A 21930-nucleotide genomic window follows, 5' to 3' on the forward strand; every position below is an offset into this window, starting at 1 on the left:
GCAGAAAATCCCAAGTTAGGGCTCCCATTGATTTATGTCACATTTAAAAGCCTAGTTCTCTTGAGTTATTCCACTACATTTCAAGCCAAGCAATTAATTCTTGTTTCTTAAAAACTATCTAGTGCATAGAAAGTTTCTGGAGTGACACACAGCACTATAGAAATGAGTCTCTTAGAAAGATGCTAAGCATTCCTATACCAACGTGTTTCACAGATTGAACTGTTCTGATATTAGCAGCCTTTGTAGCACATGTACACGTACGTATGACACGTCTGGAACATTTTGTCACTTTGGTGGCGTTCGGATGTCTAGCGCAAGAAACTTGTTGGCAGTCAGTCTGAAAGCACATCCTATTCACCTGTCACATAAGTGCTTTACGTGCAGAGTTAACCCAGATAAGAAGGGGTTAATTGTTTGACCACATAGGTACAGGAACATTATTCTTTCCCTTTCAGTAAGAACTTCATAGGAAAAAAGAATTAAAGGCAATATATTCTAGCAGCTGAAATACTTGCTTGCATGTGCTGTTAATCTGAGGGGAATGTGCAGCTCTCTGCAATGGTTTGGCTGCAATTCTCACCATGCGCAAGAATTTTCCCTGTTAAACATCCCAGCCTATATATTTATTTAAATGCTGAGAGGAGCTTTTCCCACCACTTCAAATCTGTGCTTAAGCACCTACAGGAGCACAAAGTACAAGTACCTCACCTCGTTCAGAAGCGCTCCCTTAGCTTTTTTGCCAGGCACGTTCTTCATGAGTGGTCAGGTATGAAGAGCTGGCCATAAGCTGCATGCAACATGGGGACAGCACCATCCTTCACCCTGAGTTTCAAGCTATGGTAGTGAGAGTTCAGAGAGCAGCCACAAGAAAAGTTGCATTGACTATCAGCTTTTACCAATGCTTACCACAAGATATGAAGTGCAAAGATTCATTTTCAGCATTAATTGGCTCCCTGAGCCAAGCACAAGAGCTGCGCTGGGGTAAGTGCCTATGGGACATCCAAAAGGAAATCCACAACCACTCAGGAAATGCCATGTCAGCCACCCAAAGACTTACTGTAGCAGTCAGTCTTTTCCCAAGGATGTTTACCATCCTCCACATGCCTAATTAACAGCAGTACATAAAGAAACTGAATCTCCCTCCACCCAGCCTGGTTTCACCAATACAAACATCTCACTGCTGTGGGATGGTTGCATGTATAACGGCTTCATGTCAAGCTAACTATAAATGCATTCATTAGCATTTGCACAGGACTCACTCTGCAATCAAAGTTATTGGAACATCGTTATGTGATCATTATGCAAAGAAATCCACTAAAAACACCCCACCAAAAAAACAAAAGCTCATGAAAATGCAAAGGCGACTGAGGTCAGGGGATGGCTCAGGTCAGCCTGGCACGAAGAAAACAACATTTTTCTGATGAGGTTTCAGCCCAGCCATGCCATGCCACACCACATGCCACAGGTTTGCTCTGGATGCTGGAGCTTTTGTGCGTGTGTGTGCGCGCATGCACTTTGGGATAAAGCCTAAAGCTACAGTGGCACACAGATGTTGCCAGAGAAGAGGAGGGGTATACCCACCTAGCCCTCCTGGATAAAGGTGACACTCAGGACACAGGGAGGGGAACAGCTCCACATCCCCACTGCACAGGGACTGTAGGTACAGGAAGAAAAACAACTCCGCAGCTCGGCAGCCTCCTCACCCCCATCCCAGCTAAGCATTTCCCTATACCCCACACACCATGGGCAGCTCTCATGGCACTGAGATCCAGCTCCAGAATTATTTGTGGGGCCACCCTCAAATGCCCCACTGTGGGGCAAAGCAAAGGCAAGACAAGCTGCTGTGGCAGTTGCTGCTGCCCCATTTCATATCAAACACAGCAAAACAGTCTTTCCAGCTAATATACAATAATAAAAAAAGGTCTAATTCCTTTGTAACACAGCCAGCAAGTGGTATACACCCCCAAGAAGCACATACCTGCTTCACTTCAAAGAGCTCCAGGAACATACAAGTCATCCCTGTACAGCCAAAGCACTCGTCCAATATCCTTTCCTCACAACTCCTCACAGCTGCTATCCCAGCCCCACAGCTCCCATCTTCCCCAGGTGCAAACAAGCTCTGCAGTACACAGCTGGAGCCCACTAAAGCTGACTGCTCCAGCACCTCTGACACCTGCAGCTGTGATTTTATAGCCCCTACTGACATCACCGCACCTGGAAACCGACAGCAAACCCAGGCTGAAAACTTCTAAACCAGTGCCCAAGATAAAAAACACACAGCTTATTTTTTTGACTGTGACTACATGGCAATGATATGATTTGAGACAAATGTTAAAAATCTCAGGGTGGGCAATGCTTCTTCAGACCATGATTTTTATGTTTCCCTGCTAAATAGCTAAAAAACCTCTAGCGTTTTCCCAGTAGGGAGGCTTGCTTTTTAAAAAAACTACCCTGGCTGAATGTCATGTTTATTTAAGAGTTCATCAAGGATTCTCTTAAATTTGCCTTTTAGGTTCATATTTTTCAAGCTTTCCTTTGCAGCTACAGTATCTAGAAACAAGTATTTTATTCATTTGCTTATCTTGAGTGCTGGATTCCCCTGCAATTACAGGGAAACCTGCAGTTGCAGGACTCCAGCAGGTTTTCAGAAAAGCAGGAAATATCATGAGAGTGCAAGAGCTAGCAAGACCACAGATCTGCCACAGCAATAACAGGTTTTTCCTCTGTGATTGTAACAAAATTCATTAAGTTACACGAAGGATGAATTTTACTCATTGTGTTTCAATTTGTTCATTAGAAATAAGCCTAGAAAATCAGCTGTAGGCAGATATAGGGGCTGGCTATGTCTCTGGGACAGGATTGCTGCTCTTTTCATCAATGCTGCGCAACCGAGGAGGCCTATTGAGTTCAGCACAACTCTTTCCACTAGAGAGCAATTCACAGGACCATGCTACTTAATCTGCCCTGTTTTCATTTATTACCTCAAGCATTTCTGAGGGTCCTGATGGATATCTGTGGCGAATTTTGATGTTGCAGTTTAAAATACTTTCACCCATGGAGGCCTGTGCTGGAGGCAGCCCCATGTATCTCCAGGAGCAGAATGAAACCTGCTCCCAGACCTCAGTCCTTGAGTATAAACCCACCATCTTCATTTCAAGTACTGGCAAACACACCTCTAGACCTAGACACAGGACTGTGACCTGGGGCACCTAGGACACAGGTACATGTCCCCTGTGGCAACTGCATGCAAGTAGAAAAAGGCACGACAACTAATGCAGCCTTCCTCTCAATCACACAAAATACATAGATATTTGCTTTCCCCTTTGGATTCAGATTTTCATCCTGAGAAGGGTGATGAAAGAACAGGTTTCAAGAGGATGACCTCCTGTCTGCCCGCAGGGGGAAAGCCTTTTGCAAAGAAGAGCAAAGTCGGGCAGCAAAGCTTCCCTTTGAATTATGCTGACATACTTCTCCTTGCCTTTTTTTCCCGAGCCCTTCAGCCAAGGTGGTGGCACCTCTGGAAAAACATGGAAATTTAATTTTTCCCAAGTCAAGACTGTTTTGCCAGTGACAGTAACTGGTAAGTGATCTCCCTGTCTTTATCTCGACACACGAGCTTTTTTTCTCCTCATTTCCACCCCCATCCTGTTGGGGAGGGGAGTGAGTGAGTGGCCAGGGGGGTGCCTGGCAGCCGGCCACCACCAACTCCCCACACTGGCATCACAATTGCAACACCGCAGAGAGAGGATTCAGAAGGAGCTCCCGCATGTGGAGAAAAAAACTAGTCTAAGAACAAGTCAGTGACAAAAACTGGAGGTTTACCAGTTGCAAGCCTTTTCCAGGGACATTCACATTTGTGGCCCCACTGGCAGAGCGCTAACTACAGACTTGCTGGTTCTTATTTGTAAGGAGGCCAGCATCGCTTTTCTTTTGCAACTGTTTGTTGGGGGACTGGCATGCAGCCTGACTTACTGCCTTACTCTAAATTCCAGGACTGTGGAATAAAAATCATTTGCTGTTAGTCAACCAAAGCTGTCTTTTCTCTCTCTCTATTGATTACTCCTGAATAATCAATTGACATTTGGCACAGTCTTATTTATAATAATTCACGTCAGCAGCAACATAATTTAGAAACTGGCTAGTAGGCATGTGTTGGTAATGAATCGAATCCATGGATAATTCAAATTCATAGACTAAAAAATTACATTTAAATAATGTTAAGGTTGTGACAACCTGACAAAAGACTGCAAATTCAATGTGAAAACTTTTCCTCCCTCCATGGCTGAGGGGAAAGCCTGGAGAACACATGAGAAGGGACCAGCATTTGCTGCCTCCCCCATGATTGTACAACACCTTTGGGTTCATACCTAGGTGACATCACCTTTGTGTTGAGCTGAACTGCATTCCTCCTCCTTGTTCACTCATTTCCAGTGGTGTCATTTTATCCCATAGCAGGGAATGGATGTATATTTTTACACAACAGATTGCTTGGCCTGGTATGACGCCAACAGCGTGTGGTGTGTAAATCTCCCCTAGTTTTGCGCGTTATGGAGCTGTGGTGTGCTTATCCAGCTGTTGTGTGGAAGCAGGAGAGACCAAACCCCCCAGCCATTCCCTGCTGGGCATAAAGCTCCCGCTAACACCCAGCTCCTGTCGCAACCCCAGAAATGGCCTTTTCCTCCTTGTTGCCCCCTGTGCCAAATTTGACCATGAATAGAGCCTGAATCTAGCACGGAGGGTTACCCTTAAACCTGCAACAGGAGACACCCAGAAATTGTAGGTAACTTCATGCTGAGCAAACTAATGGCTTTTTAAACCTCTCCTTAAACAGCTGGTTAACCTGCTCATTTTCCCATTGCATTTAAAAGCCACAGAAACCCATCTGGATGGCTGGGTGTATGCACAGCCAGTCCCAAAAGGACAAGCAGGTGCTGCCTGTGACCACCAGCCCTTGGCACTCCCCCATCACCACATGCCGAGGTGGGTTTGTGCCTTTGAATTATCACAGCGCAGGACAAATTATTTCTGTTTACTCTAAAGCCAGTCCAACGAGTTAGTATTTCTCCAAATGGAAACTACAGGGAGTGCTAGAGATTGACTACAGCATATTTTTTCAGTGCGATTAAATAGTTAACACTTCATGCAGCCAGGTCTAAGTGACAGAGTGGCCTGGCTGGGCAGAAGCTCTCACCCCAAAGCAGCAGCACCCGGGGCTCACCGCTCCTGCTCTGAAGATATGCCTGAGACCACGTTATTGGCACCCAAGCTCAGAAGTACACAATCCACAAACATATCTTCTGTGAAAGAACTGGGTTTCTCCAACAAAAGTCCCCCCTGTAGCGTTCAAGAGGCTCTTCCCCCTTGGAGGGTCAGAGCCAGAGACTTCGGGCTAGATGCAAATCCTCTCCCCTTCCCGCACGAATGGGACTGACACTTGAGTTTCAAACCAATAGCACCATCATCTCCCTACCTGCCCTATTAAGACTGAACTACCCAGATAAACACATTAAATGAATTATTAGACATCTTAGGTATTCAGTAGTAGGTTGATAAAGGGCAGCCCTTCATGGTAACCTACCTTATATATATATTGTCACCAAAAAAACCAGAGAAACCTTATGGCTGTGTGCTGGATTGCAAACACTATGGGGTTTGCAGTGGAATTTCAATGATGGGAAAATGCACTGTCAAGCCCTCATTCAAACCCTTAATTACCAGCACTTAACCACCACATACTATTGAAGGAAACTATAATTCACTTTGAAAAAGACCTGGTTTATACCTATAATTAAATTAATCATAATTAATTCCAACAGCTACTGCTATAACTATCAAAAGAGAGAAATATTAAAGAAATGCATTGTCGGGAATTGCTTACAGCACTGCTATGGTGGAAAAACAGGTGCACTGCTCCAGGTTTCCCATCAGTTCTGCATCCAGGTATTTAGCAAAGGACACTAAACTCTTTATCTTCATTTCACTCTTGTTTTTTAATATGGCCTTCTCCCCAGCCTAAGCCACATCCAGATTTTGGACATTTACTGGGTAACATTTCTAAGATCTGGCCTTTCCTGTCTGCCTAGTGAATTCATCTTTTGCTGGAGCTATTCTGTATCCCTTCTGCCAACTCCAAATGCTGCCAAAAGATCATCTTTCCAGCCTGCTGTTTGAAGTAACATTGCTTCCCCTCGGCACCCTTCAGCTGGACCCCTAATCCCATGCAGAAGAAAGAGCCTTTCCCCCTGCCTATAAGGCCCTCCACCCTCTGCTGCAGCACAGCCTTTTTCCCTGACTGGAAAATAGTAACTTTCCCTCCACCTACTGCTGCCTTACTGCCTCTGCTGCAATTTTCTGTGTATTCTTGCCATCCCCTCTGCAGTCTCTGAGCAGCACCGCGAAAGGCTAACTGCGAGGAAAACCCAGGCAGGAGGAAAGCTCTCAGGGAGCAGCAATCAGGGCTGGGGGCATGTAATCAGGGAAAAGAGGGTGGAGAGAAGTCACAGTTTCTTCTCTTTCTTTAAGCAAAATGACAGACAGACTGAAGGGAAGGGAAATATTCCCCTACAAATTCTGGGTTATAGTGGTAGTGTGGTGCACTAACAGATTATAGCATTTTATTGCAGAGTACTGTTAAACAGCAGGAGGCTTTTCAAGCATCAGTGTCAAATATTGTGTAATCTGCTAAGTAATAAACTATTAAAAGAATACAGGGCACATCATATTTCTTGACTTGCACAGTTTGCTCATTGGCTTTTATACATGTCTGCTTTCTAATTTCACCGTCAGAATATATCAAGCTGCTTTTATTCCTTCCTTTCACTGGGCTGGCTTGTTTTTGTTTTCTGCTTGAAACACAGCTCCTTTTAAGTGTATGGGTTCATATCCCTTAGCAGCCTTCAAACAAATGCAAGTCTTTGGGGCTTTCAGTACATCATCAGCCAGCAGAGCTGCCTGCATTGTTTCTTCATCCTTGTAGCTCTGCGCATTGCTCCTCTGGCTTCATCTGCAGTGAAACCAAAATCTTATTTGTTCTCTCATGATTTCTGGGTGCCCCCTTTGCACCATGAATGGGCTCCCTGTGAAAACATATGTGTCTGAATTTTTTAGCAAGGTCAAGAAAGGACATTTGGCACTTTAAGACCATCTTGTAGGGCAGACTTAAGCAAACTGCTCTTGTTTGAAGATGTGATTATTCATTAATGTCAAATTAAAGATGAGCTGAGATCCTTCAATTGATCAGGGCCTCAGTTGCCTGTACTGGGCTCTCCTGAGAAGCAGCTACCACCTGAAGTCCCTGCCAGACCTCTTTCATATTTCACTAGTGGAAGGATTACTACAGTTGACAGAGAAAACCGGAAGTAAAAATCCTCTGGTAATTTAAAGGAGAACTTGTCTCAAATGTCCCGTTTGTCCCAATGTCACCATCTTGTTTCCATAACCTTCTGCCTCTTCAGCCACTTACTTTGCCTATGCCTAAACCCATAAATTTCAACAGTCTTTGTTGAAAAGATGGGGGGGGGGGGGGGGGATGGGTGTCATTGCTTCTTCCCCCAAGCTGGGACCTTTTTATTCCTTCTGCTGAAACAATCCCGAATCAAAAACTTGAACACCCTAGTTTCAGAATCAGATGGTTTTCATCTTTTTTATAACTCGGCAATACATTGCTAAAAATGAACGTCCCCTACAAAACTGTTACCCTCCAGAAAGGCTTGCTATCCACACATACTGTGCTAATCCTACTCAGAAATCCGAAGAAGCAGGCAAAACAAGAGTCTTTCTTTTTGAAAATGATTCTTCTAGAATGCTCTCCTGAATGTTTTATGTTGTAGCTTGTTTTTCTATTGCAGTTATTGCTACGATATCTTGAACAGACCCTGCGAGAGAAGCCTCTGAGTTGATTATGAAAAAAATCTTTTAGGAAACATGTTTGGTCATTTCTACTGGTCCCTCCAAGACTGTTTTCTGGGTGAACAGAGTCTAACCTGACTCAAGATACCCCGCAGGTATTTGTACAAACCAATGAGTGAACTGCGTGGGTAAAGAAAACAAATCTTTCACCATTTATCTACACTTTTTCCCAAAGGCTTTGAAAGAGAGATAGATTCAGTAGGAGGTAATATATCAAGATGAACAGCATCAGTTAGCGAGATGTGAGGTCCGTGACTTCCCAGGGAGCTGCGCACATGCAGGTGGGAGATTTCAGCCTATCTGATGTGGCCACTGCTGGCAGAAATAAAAAATTTCATTATAATCTTTCCCAACAGCTCAGCAAGCCAGCGTTGATCTTTCTTACGCTGCTGCTTTTAAAGACAACCCTTTGAAAGAAAACAGTGCAGACACATGGGCTTGGGCTAGCAAACTAGTAGAGTGACAATCACCTCTCCTAAAGTGAACATTTATCATCACTGTCGAACAGGTCCACTCTCATCCACTGCTAGGAGGGGTGAAGGGAGGCATAGAATGATCACTTGTACTGTTGACTGCCAAGGTCCAGCAGCAGTTCGCCTGTGGGATCCCATGTGCGTTTGACACATTTTGTGATCTGCTTTTAGCCTTGGATTATGCTTTGCATTGACAAAGAAGGGCACTTTCTCAGCTGGCAGTACCCACAGAGTTTTGCATCTCCAGCTGGGATAGTTGCCCAGATTTCAGCACAACTGCTCCGCTTCCCACTGGGTGCGACTTTGGCCCGTCATTACCGAGCAAGGGGCCTCACAGGAGATCTTGTGGTGCAAAAGTACCAAACCTAAAAGGCAGTGGCTGACCTATTCTGCAATGTCACTTTGATTTTAAAAGTACTATTAACCTTCCACCTGGAGTTTTTGTTCTGTTAACTTAGAGAATATTCACACGTACCCTTAAGAGCTGTAATGAGCTGATGGCAATGATTAATTATCTACAGCATTTCTGTAATAGATGAATGCGTATGATATCTCATTTATCAGGGAAATAACCACTCCTTTAAAGTCCATGATCAATCAAGTGAAAAGACACAGGATTTGTTGACAATGCCAGATGCACTTAAGATGAGAAGGTCTTTAGCTGGTAAGAAGACCGCTGTTTTAAAAAATGATTTACTGTAAACATGATGCTTCTAACTCCATTCTGCCCCCCTTCTTGCTCTGAGCGCGTTCAGTAAGCAGCCTGATTATAATCAACACATCAAACACTGAATGTGAAGGGTAGAATTTTTGCCACAAATGGAAAAATCATTTGCTTATTTGCCATTTATATTCCTCCCATTTATACGAAGGCTCCAGTGGCCAGTCAAAGCTGCAGGTTGTTTTGATGGTTTCTCTAATTTAGTTATTTATACGAGGTATCACACTAGAGCTCCAAGGGGACCGAGGCTCTGATTATGTTGTAGAGCAGCCTGGAGCCTACAAAGTACCTCTGAGTTCACACTTCCTAAGACATCTGCCAGCCAAAGTCACAAAAAAATGTGATTTAAAATTTTTTACCCTAAAACTGGACTTGCCTCCCAAGATCTGAGTCTCTCATTACATTCCTTCCTTGATGACTTGGTGAATAGGATATTTTTTATTTTGTTCTATTTTTTATTTAGGAGATGTTTTTTTCAGTGGTACGTTTCAAAGGTAAAAATAGCTTTGAAGCACCTCTTCTGAAATACGCCATTTATTTTGCTTTCCTAGGTGTGAAATAAGACTGGACCTGAGTTGATGGAGAGCAAAGGGCTTGTCTTTTGCCAGCTGAGCGAGCTCTGGGATCAAGGTTTCATCTGAGTTACTCTTAAACTTTACATTTTATTTTGCCTTATACCTGTCCATGTAGGATGAAACACCCTGTTCTCAACAGTCTATTCCTCTTCTCCCTTCTTTGTCCACCGACTTATAGACAAATTATTTTTAAAAAGCAAAGCCCACAGGAAAAAGAAGAAAAGGGGAGCCTGCAGATCCGGAGAAGACTGATGTGAGGGAGCTACTATTTGCAAACAGTTTAACTGCTGGCTAATCCAGTGCGCAAGGTGAAAACACCTAATGAAGGAAAAGGACTGCTCAGTGATTCTCTGTAGGAAACATTATGCTCTGGGTGCTGACAATCCTTACAGCCAGAGTCTGTAAATAGCAGCAACCTGTGTGTAACCTCAGTGTCACCTCCCTTCATCTGTGCCAGCGTGGTGGGATGCCCTGCTCAGAGTGGCACTGGGGAAGGGTTAGCTCCTGCCTTGCTCTGTGACCTTGAAAAGGTTATCTGCACCCTCAGCCAACACAGCCCTAAGGTGGGGATTTTTAATTGTACTCAGGGGCACTTAATTTTCGTGTGAATTGAGAGGGATTTGGATACCAAACTGCCTTAGTGCGTATAGAAAACGAACTCTGAGATACATATGTAGCCCTGTTAAACAGATTCCCCTCAGATTTAGAATCAGGTATCCGCCCAAGGAGCTATTTTTTCTGAGCTCATTATTTTGTCTGAGAGTTCATTGTTATAGGGAGCTCTGCTACAGGCTGTCACAAGTTACCCCAGTGCTTCACCACCACCAGGTCCCCCTTCACCTCCCTTTGTCCTTCCCATGCCATGTGCCCACCCTTACTTGCTCCATCCTCTCCACCCAGGCTGGGTGTTTGCTAGACCCTCCTCAAGTCAGTGCTGCTTAGTAAAACCAACAGTGGAAAATACAGCTATTTTCGTGGTGCGTCAGTGAGGTGAACTAGATCAGTGCCAGATGTGATGGATGCCAAGACAAGTAGAGAAATGCACGGATAGGAGCCGGGGTAGGGAGATCTCCCTGTTGGGCAAATGGTTAAGAGACCAACTCAGTCACCTCACAGAAGGTTGCCCCTGGACTGTAAATGCCTTTGAAGGGTTTTGTTCTTGTACCTGTTCATGCTGGGCATTACCCAAAGGGACTCTTGATATTTAAGTCACTCTCGACTGGGATCTCCACCTGCACAGTGATACAAATAGGACTCATTGGCAGAGAGGAGGAACAGCTCACGGCGGAACCAAGAAAGGGCCCGAAACGGGTGTATGTGTTTTGAAACCTCATTAATCCAGAGCATTTTATAACAGTGTAATTAGCACTAGAGGCTGAGAGGAGTGGCAAAATACATTTATCTCAACAAAGGTGGATAAAACCTGTAATTCTCACCTGAATTATGGTTTTCAAAACCCTCTCTAAGGAGACAGATGTTATGCCAGACCTCGCTATTACAGATTGCATTTTTCTTGAAAATAACAAATAGCTAATTAGTTAGGGGTACCTTTTGAAAAACAGACAATTTTATTGCAGGGAGAAGTTTTGATCATAAACAATTTCTTTGCTCTGAGGTTAGCCCTTTGTCCCTCTGAGTGCACTTCCCAATGCATGATGATCACAAATCACACCTACGGCAGGGATAAAGTCGGTGCAAAGCTGCCATTCATTGAGAATATAGCAGTATATGAGAACTAGGGAGCACCTGCAGAAACTGGTACAGAATCCGATTAAAACAGAAAACAAAGCAGGTCCCAAATGGGATTAGACAAATTCATGGACAACATATGAATCGTGAAGTCTGTGAGAACCGTGTAAGAATGGGGTCTTACCAATATGCAGGGATACCACCTTAAATATGCCATACCTAATGAAGCATCCCTATCCTCTTCCCCCCAAAACACACACATGCAGAAATTCATGGCTACCAGCAGTTAATGACAGATTTGTTAATTAACAGCATGAGGCAAAGACAAGGTTGATGTTCTAATAAACAGGTCATTAACTTTGGTAATGACCAATTTGGGAAGATGATTGCTCTTACAAACTGTATTCCACGGCTTATAAAAAGCAGCAGTGCAGCTCTGAAATACATCTGGCAGCAAAGACGTTAACAGAGCAGTTGGTCTGAAACACTGGCCGTTCCCTGGGAAGTTATCATCCCCATTTTTCACCAGACACACTGTGTAACCGGGAATCAGAATAGATGTATTTCAAGCTACGGTGATTAAAATCCATACAGATGTAAAAATGAAATAAAAATTAAACAGCTTCGAGACAACTGACCGTCTTTGCAAGGTCGTTCAGAAAAGGTACTTGGTCTTTGTGACTGGCCTTCCCTGACACTGTTCTACCACCATTTAAATCAGACTTTTCACTGTATTTCTCTATGAGGCCAAATGACACGCCTGTTGAGAGACTGGGTTACTCCAAGGAGAGAAGTCTTTATCAGCGGCGTGTCACTGGCAGGGATTTGGTCCCTCCCTGCAGAGGGAGACAGGGTGGCAATGTGTGTAAGGACCAGGATAAATAGTCAAACTACCTAAAAGAGCCACAGGGGGAATGGCTTTGAAACAATAACCCAATTTCCCATGACACAAGAGGATGGAAGGTACCCGCAGTTTTCATCGCACTGCAAAGCAAGCCCCAAAAGAGACCTATTTAGAATGACTTGAGATCAGTGAACTACAAAAATCTTCTGGATTGGGGACAGAAGCGGGCTGAGATCATGGTGCAAAAAATTCCTGTTTGCAGGACCTGTGCCATTTTCTGGTGTTACTGGAATAAGGACTAGAAGCAAAGGGGGCTAACAGTAATGTGAGTCATGAGCCAGAGGATCCATTAGTAGCACTTTGGGGCCTTTCGGGGGATAATTAAACATCCTAAAGAACAGTCACTTAATATCACAGCACTTAGTAGTTACTAGAGAGTTAGTAACCAGATACCAGAGGGAAGAAATTACTCTTTCTATGGTTTACTATGAAATGATTAGAAAAAAACAACTCTGAAGTTTTCTATGTTAGAAAGGTAGGTGAATGGAAACGGTAGCCTGGATTGGACCCTCACAAACAGGAGTTGCATGGAAATGAATGGTGTTAGGGGACCAGAGTTCATGGAGGATACTCACCCACAGTAAAACCAAAGCACTTGAAAATGTTTTTGGGAATTAGTCCTGATAGTGGTTGAAAGTAGCCTGTGGATTTAGGGTCTGGACTTGTTGCACAAAGGTAAGAGGTATATATACACTCTAAAGTTCTGCAACTAGTAGCTCTGTCTACAGTAATTCTGTTAAAACATGACATTTAAAAGGCTAGAGGAAAGCAAACTTTTCCAAAAGTGATAAAACTGAGCAAAAGGGAGATCTGCCTGTGATACACATAAATGGCATTTGCTTGTGGCATGTGCTTTAGACTAAAAGTGAAACTACAGTGCTTTACCAGGGGAAATATAGATTATGTACTTTTCTTTTGTCATATTTCCCTCTTGCATTTCAGCCTGGCTATGCAGTGCCTTTAAGGTGAAAGCTATTTTGGAAGAGGTTACATGGGCAAAATTTAACAGGACTGGAACAACCCCCACCATCAGGCAGGGATCACTCAAGTCTCCACGACGGACAGCTATGTAATCATGTGCAACCCTGGGAGCTGTGCCAGAACTACTCCAGCACTTGCATCCTTGCACAGTAATTTGAGTGCACAAGGGCCATTCCCTGCTAAATACTCCTATGGGCTCTTCCTTCCTGAAAAGGAATGAAAAGACATGGGTAACCACCGATTTGGTCACCTCACAGTGAGCTCATTATCATGAAAAGCTATATTCTACTGTAGGTAGCTATATGGATTTGGACTGAAGGACCAATAGTATCCAAGAAGCTTATCAGGATTGCTGTTATACCTGAAGAATCAGACCCAATGATGCTAAATCATTTTAATTAAAAAACTTAAAAATATTGACTTCTGACTTTCAGGGAAATCCAACTGATTTTGCATCAAAATGTTCTTACTAATATTTTCTTTCTTAAAGTACTTCAAATGGGCTGAATAAACTAACACGATCAATTTGGTCCCACAACTCTCTAGAAATCCAGAGATTACTTATGAACACCTTCCTTATTCTGATGAAAATGCTTTCTCTTTCTTCAAGTGTTACATCACTCTAGAAACAAAAAAATATTGATAAATCGACATGCATAAAAATGACAACAGAGGCATATTTGTAAACAGACCCCTTCTTTAATTTGTGACACACAAAACCATGGGAGCTGACACAGATGAAGACTAAATGGACAGAGACTGACTATATCCATCCATCGATACAGCACTGAAAACTCATTTTGGGTGCAGATGGGAATTTACTAACAGAAGACAAACGATCCCATAAGGCAGAAGAGAATGTTACTGAAAATAAAAGTTAGAGATGACAAAGCACCTGCTATCGCCTGATGTAGCAATCAGAGCCGACACATTCCAATTGTCCATCCTAAAAAATGGGCTTTATCACCAAAGAAGGTCTCAATTCATTATTTCTTCATTGATGCTATGTCAAATATGCAGGTCACATCATCAGACTGCTCTCTAAGAGTGAGATAAAGCTAGAGAACATGGTTAAGGACACAGAATGAATAAAATCTAGAGGGGTGATGAAATTATTTTTAAAAGTCACAGCCAAGTAGAAATAAAATTCGGCAAGAAGAGAAACAAAGTGAGCAAACACTCCTTCGTTTTACTGTTAAGTTCCTGACTATATAAATTGGCCTAATATTTCAAAGTGACTGGCATGTTTAGGTCTTTTCATCTTCATGGGCTGAACTTGAGGGACTTATAAATAGGCCAAGCCTTTGTAAAGTGCTCCAAATTGAGGCTGAGATAGCTGAAGCTGGACATATTCAGGACAAAACAAGAGATGTAGTGTTTAACAGAGAGGTGGGTCTCCCTTGGAGCACACCTGCGGATGGAGATAGTAGCTTCAACCTTTTTTGAGTGGATGGTGGGGGTTTTTGATGTATAGACCTTTCTGTTCTTATGGCCTTTGATTTTGCTCCATGGGAATCCTTTCTTGTCATTGAATGAGGGAAAGACTAACTGTAGAAATTTAGTACCAGACCAGGACCAGAATTTACTTACCCCATAAACGACAATGCTGGATGAAACAAGATGCATAATCCAGTATCTTGTACACCCCACAAAGCTCTTAGCAGTGGCTTATCTCTGTTCATATGGAAATTTATATCGATTTCACTGGGAAGAGATTTAAGACAACACCATGCCCCAGCTCTCATGACTCACACAGTACCTGCTGTCTTTCTTAAAACACCAGCTCCTGGACTCACGTGATCACAGAAGAATCTCAAATGCAATCAGCCCTCTGGGCTATCCAGAAAAGCACACTCAAAGGGAACAAAAGCCAGCAGAAAAAGAAACCCACCTGATTTAGGGGGTTTGTGCTTTTTAACTCTCAGATATACTCTCTGCTTGCAATCACCATTCATCCAAGTTATGCAAAACAGTGCGGGGCAGTTTGCCTAGCCAGGGAAAGGAGACAGGTGAACAGAGGGCAGTTTGCATTGCTACCTGGCACCTAGGGACAGTTGCTTTTCTTTATACAGAAAACTACTCCTTCTGCAATACAAAGAAAACTGCAGCCGAATGAACCACTTAATCCAAAAAAGGTGCAGGGGGAAGAGGGGTAGGATTTACACCAGCTTATTTGGAGGGGGAACAAAATGTATTCTCTAGTTTCCACCCAGACTTGAAAGATACATTTGGCTCAGAAATTGAGTTGGGGCTTACCACCAGTAACTGTGCTGTTCGCTCAAAGCCATTCTTAGCAAAGATAACAGGGAAGGAGCCAACACCATTAAACACAAGCAGTGAGTGCAGAGAACAAGCCGCAAGGATGCATCCATGCTTCAGAAACACGCTTTGAAAACACGGTGCTAGGCCAGTGATTTGCAGCTCTGACAGATGCACAATACAACATTTGGCTCTGAGATTGTATCTGTGGTCATTGGAAGAAACAATCTGATGGCATCTGGGAGAATTGGGATTTTTAAAAAGGGAATTAATCTTCAAAGGATTCAATGACCTCTCTCTGCTAACTTCCAAAAAAGAAAAGAACTGATATGGATTTTTATATTCAATGTGCATTAGTTGCTCATTCTCTCTGAGGTGATTTGCTTTTTTTTTTGTTTTATTTGCATAAAGCACAGTCTGCATGAAAAGACAAGCCAGCAGGCTTTGTATGTGCTTATACAGGATTTTGCTGTAATATTTTTGGTAGGTTTAATGTTTTTTCCAATATTTGCAATCTCCCATCATTTCCGTTCCAGAGAAACAATTTATTTCCAAACATAGCTGTACACAGCCCTCTTAGACCTGACCTGTTCACCAGCTTTCCACTGCTGTTAAAGCCAAATCACATTTATATTTAACAGCTTAATTTTCCAAATTGGTTTTATCAGTGACCCTGTTGCCCTGTGAAGACAGCACAGGAGGGGAGATGAGACCTTAACCGTGTGCCTGGCTGCATTGCTGACCTGCTGGCTGACACAACAGTGCATCCCTGTGCCTCTTCCTCCTTTAAGCTTTTGCCGATTTAAGACAGTAAATCCCTCAGAGCAGGAACTGCCTTTTGCTGAAGGGCACACACAATGGAACCGCTTTGTGCCCAACAGTGTGACAAGATGGCCAACAGTGGAGGAAGCTCAAGGTAGAGGTGAGCCAACAAGCCCAGGGGAGAAAGGCACAAACCACCTGCAAAGTATGGGCGACAATAAGCGTCTTGTCTCTTACATGGCATGTGTGACTCCCTCAGTGTGACAACACTTTTCATACAACGAACCTTAGTTCATTTTCTACTCCTTGACTGTGTGTAAGATATCCAGCTTATTTTTCCTTATTACTCTGAGAAGTGTCACTGACTGCTGTCTCTTTCCAGTCCTGCAGCTTGCCGAAATCCCCTGTCCCAGCCTAGGTCCAGATATTTTAAGGATATCTCAAGCCTGTGAATTGTTTTTTTTTATTTAAGCCAGAGAAGAAGAAAGAATTGTCAAAAAAATAAACAAATCCAAATTGTGAAAGGGGACGTTTTAAAAAAATTATCCCATGACAAACAGGCTGGAGTCTTTTGCTCTCATTATAGTGCAGAAATCTCATTTGTTTCTTGAAGAGGTTCCGGGCCAAAATACAAATTAATTTTGAGATGGAATTCAAGCAGTAAAGTGTAAAGCAGTAGGGAAAATGCTTCTTGGTGAAGCAGTAATGACAGTACAACAGTACCTGGGGTCCTGTGTATAGGTACAGAGAGATGGACCCATAGATGAACCAGTCAGTGGCACACAGAAACTACCTACAGCCACATCGATAAACACGTGCCTACGCTTGAAAGAGATATACCCCAACACACCTATTCAGAGAAGTGCTAATGAGGTCTCAATTTCCAGGTTGTGCTTGGATGTCAGTCTTGCATTGACAAGAGCAACGCCATGAAAGGGAAATATTTTAATTTCATGTGTGCCAGGATCCTGTCAGTTTTCAGACATCTCTATTTTTCCTCTCACAAACCCTCTTAAAATTTGTCCCCTGGGAATATTGCTCAACTGCAAAGTGCCAACCAGGAACCGGAAAGAAAAAACTGACTGAAAAACATGTAGATCTTCAAAGGCAGTGGAGAATTATACTGCTGGAAAGGAGATTGCGCCACTGAAAGAAAAAAAGAAAACCGTGGCTTATCTGCACAAAAGTCAAGGGTTTCATTCTGCCAATCTTTTCTCACCCTGATCAGTGGCTAATTGCAGAAGTGCTGACGATCTCAGTGGCACTACGCAGTGAGCACTCGAAGATCAATAGCCAGCCTCAGTCTTTCAAGCCAGCTGTGCCATTGCATGCTATGGAATTACTGCTGCCCCTATTCTTCTTTGCAGCTGTAGTTTCGGTGCTGCTAGGACCCCTTTGGGGTGGAGACAGGAGTGAAGGCTTCTGACTGCAGGATGAGAAGAAAATGGGGGTAAGAGCAAAGGCCAGGGATCTTGCCTGTATTCAAGGAGGCAGGCAACATGACCCTACAATATGATGTGCTGGACAAGACAGCTGTAAGCCCCAAACATCTGGGAAATATAGGGCATAGGGAAGGACAGATAGAGGAAGCAGGAAAAGAGGCATTTGGGGAGGCTGGAGTGTTTGACAGAAGCCAGGATGGACAGAAACAGCAGATAAGCCAGTGGGATGGCCGCAATAGGACAGGCTGCAGCAGCTTGAATATGCCGTATGACATACGACAGGGCTGTCTGAAGGAGAGATCTGTGAGCTGGGACTGTTTTTACAATTTTCACATTGGAGTGGATTGGGCAAAACCAGCAGGGTTCACTTCGCTTTGAACAAAATAGGCTGCCCAATATACTACATTAGAAAGAGTGTTAAAGTTGCAAGTCCGTCAGAAATTTTCAGCGTAAGGAAGTGTAACAAACAGCGATTCCTTTTGCTGACTTTTTCTGGGGGGAGGGTCACCTGCCTCCTCTCGACATAGAAATAAAAAGCAAAAGGAATTAAACCAGAAAACATCTGTTTTGTTTAAAAGGAAAATAGACATTTTGACACAATCTCTTTTCTCAAAGGCATTCAGAAGTTTTTTCTTCATCCCAGAGATGTTCCAAAGCTGAACTGTTTGTCCTTCAGACTGCCCCATCTGCAGCTTTACTAACGTTTTTAATGTATTCTCTACATAATCAATATTTACATTTCAGTAACAGCTAGCAGCTCCACAGACACCAAAGGCCATGTAGTGTTAGAGTGAAAGGGAGCTGTTCCTCTCTGGTCAGACAAGAAAGACAAAGGCTGAGGAGAGGGAAATACAAACAGGTTATAGAAATGATTTACACAAGGTGATTATCAGCTCAGAGGAAAACCTGGGAATAAAGCTGAGGTCCCCAGCTCTGATGGGGAGCTTGCAGGACTCCAAACACAGCTGCCCAAGATCAAAGCTTTCTCCAAGATCAAAGCTTTCTACAAGTCCGCTGAGTCCTCAGCCTTTTCCAAGCCCAGTCTTAAATTATTTATTCAGAACGGGAAGGTGGGTACAGCTCAGGTTTCAGCCACTATGGAGTTTTAGGCAGGTCACTAGACTTACCCTTGTCCTTGCCCTCATGGGTAGGAATTACAAAATAGATGATCAGGGGAATGTTGGGAGCCCAAAATCCACTCTTGACTGTCACGTGTGGAAACGTGAGACACATGGACAGACAGACAGAATTGCAACTGACTTCACACATCCACAGCGCCAACAGCCACAGATGGGCTAAGGTAAGCTCCTTTCATAGACAAGGAAGCAAAACCAGCTGCTTTTAGGATGCAATTCATGTGAACTATTAAGGCGCCTGGGGATAAACAGCAGGAGAGGTTAGAAAAGTATTTTCTAGACTGATGTGTGAATACAGACATGGATATGTGACTTCACCCCAATAACATTTTTTATGATGGATTTCTTTATGTGGATAACACATAGCTGTCCACAGGGTATCCTTACACCTCTGGCAGTCTCTGCCCTTGATGAGGTCTTATAAAAAGGTGCTGTGCTTTCCACCTCTGTCCATGTTGACTGCTACTGTGATAAAGCCACCAAAGCCCTGTATGGCAGAGGGACAGACGTGGGAAGGCCAAAGGATGGCACTTGTGCACATTTTGTCAGGCAGGATATGGTTGGGGACCAAGCCCAGGTGATTCATAGATTGAGGAGAGGCTGTATGCTTAATGGAAACGTTGAACCAAACATTACTTCCGTCAAGATAAATTATTGGTTGGTTCAATGGCAACAACAATTTTTAAGACATCATGAATCAATACCTTACTAATTATTAAATTAATAACTGTCTGTCATCATCTTCCAAAGTACTTTCTGGAGTTGATATGTTATGAAAGTTATCTAGCTGCCTTGCTAGAAGCCTGTAGGCAATTTTCTCCATTTTTAATTTCACAAATGAGGAAGCAACCCTCCCTTTGAATAAATGTACTCTCGTAGTTTCCAAGAGAAGTTTGTTTTCCACAGGGTTTTTTTTTAAGTTTCACAACAGGATGACCTAAAAGAAGGGGTGGGAAATAAACTAACAGGGCTTGATCTCTGTAGGTGAAGAAGAAAGAATCACCATGCCTTTGTGAATAATGCAGAGGGCAAACACTCCCAGGGAATATAGGTTAGAGGCAGGGTCAGAGGGAAGGTTAGACTGGACCAGAGGACTTTCTTCACCGCAGCGTCCCACCATAGCGTTGAAAGGGAAGTGCAGACCAGCGTTCAACATCGTTATGTCCTAGTCAAGGTCAGATTACTATGAGGGTTTTGATTAATGCATAAAAGGCAATCAAATTAGCTGAGTCGGCACCCAGCTCTGATGTTTGTTAAAGAAGCTGCCATGCTCATTAGATGGAAGCAAGCCACCTAAAAGGTCAAAGCTAATTTTGAAAGCCACGCTAAGACTCAGGGTGGCAAAGCAGGGTGAACCTGGCATGGCAAAGAGAGAAAGAGAGAGATGCCTTGGCACTCGAGCTCTTCTATTGGACTCTGTCACCACGGTTTTCAGTGTGCTGCACTCGTCAGTTGCATTTATCCCACTGCAGCCTTTAAAAAAGGGTTGTGTCCTCACCAGGTGGAGACCTCAGCAATTTGCTCAAGGATGATCAGGCTACGACTAAGCCCAGAGTTAGTCCCAGCTAACAAAATATAATCTGAGAAAATATAATTTGAAATGCTTGCAAAAGTAAGAGAGGCTTATACTCCTGTTGTCCTTAACTTCAAAAGGAAGCAGGGTATCAGCAGAGCTCCTTTGGCTTTAGCTTGACTACACATTACATTTAGGTACAGCTGTAATTATGGTTGGGGCAGGCAAAGAAATTACTCAAAACTGCTATAAGTACTAAACTCACACAGACAGGTGGGAAACCATATTTCTCAGGATTTCCATTAAGCTTTGAACAGCAGACACCACACTAGGAATAATAAACTGCAGGGAACAAACGGATATGGTAAGGTTTTTACTGGAATAAAGGCAAGAAAATTGCTGAATTAATGCTGACCTTTGTAAAATAATAAAGCCACAAAACCAGAGAACAAAGGTCATAGCAGTAACGTTTAACTACCACTGAGAGCACTTCCCCCTGTTGTATTTCATGAGGAAGATATACTAAGATAATATGGATCAAGAGATTTGCCAACCAGGCTCTCAACATGGAGCTGTGTTACCTGTGTCTGAAAGTGCTGGAGAACGTTAGTATTTTAGCAACCATCTGCCATATTCTGAACCAGATGTATCCATATTTGAATATTTTGGTCAAAAGGCACCAGGCACTCCAACCTTTATTTATATGTCTCCTGGAGTCTAGGCGTCAGGCGAAAAAAGAAATTGGATGTGTATCCTAGGAGGAAAGGGAGTAACCCAGGCACTGGAGAAACACATGTGCAGAGATTCTTTACTTTAACCATATTTATCTGGTCTATCTGGTGGCAATTTATTCTGTGAAAATGAAGTTATGTCAGTTCTGACTTTATACAGTCAAATGATACTGTTTGAGAGATACAGATTGAAAAAAAAAGTCGTTTTGAAATGGTACATTGAAACACTCCAGCCTAAAAAACTAGAGCCAGTATATTCTGAAGTAACCTGTATTTCAAAATGAAATTTTGAAATGCCACTGAAATGCTTCCCTTCTCCTTTCAGCTTACTGTCAGTGCCCAGTGGAAAACAATATGCAGTTGCAAAAACTTCTCAGCAGCTCCGTTTATGAGTTTAGTTTGAGGAGCATTTCCCCAGCCCTGACATGAAGCTGGAGTGAAACATTTCCCCAAGCTCACTGCAAAGGCAGGAATGTGCTGCAGTCCACAGGCTTAAGCCCTAAAAGAAAGTTGGCTATGGCAAAGTTAACACAAGGCTGAAACCTGCTCTGTCCTTACTAAAATCTCCTGCAGTGAGATCATACTGTTCTCACTGTATCTGCTTTACAGTAAGTGAAAAAATGTAGGTTATTAAATAGAAAAGCCATCCACGTTCATTTTTATGTTTGCAGTGGCTGAAGATGCTGTGTTTAATATAATAGCTTCCAGTTCTTCATACACATTTCTGCTGCACCTCCACATGAACCTTGCTGGGGGAGGGGGACTATTGCCCTCATTTTGCTATTAAAATGCTAACAATCTGGAAGTCTTTTTCTGATTCATCCAGTCCTCCCAAG

This window comes from Harpia harpyja, chromosome 2 (genome assembly GCF_026419915.1).
Source record: "Harpia harpyja isolate bHarHar1 chromosome 2, bHarHar1 primary haplotype, whole genome shotgun sequence".
In the NCBI taxonomy this organism is placed as follows: Eukaryota; Metazoa; Chordata; class Aves; order Accipitriformes; family Accipitridae; genus Harpia; species Harpia harpyja.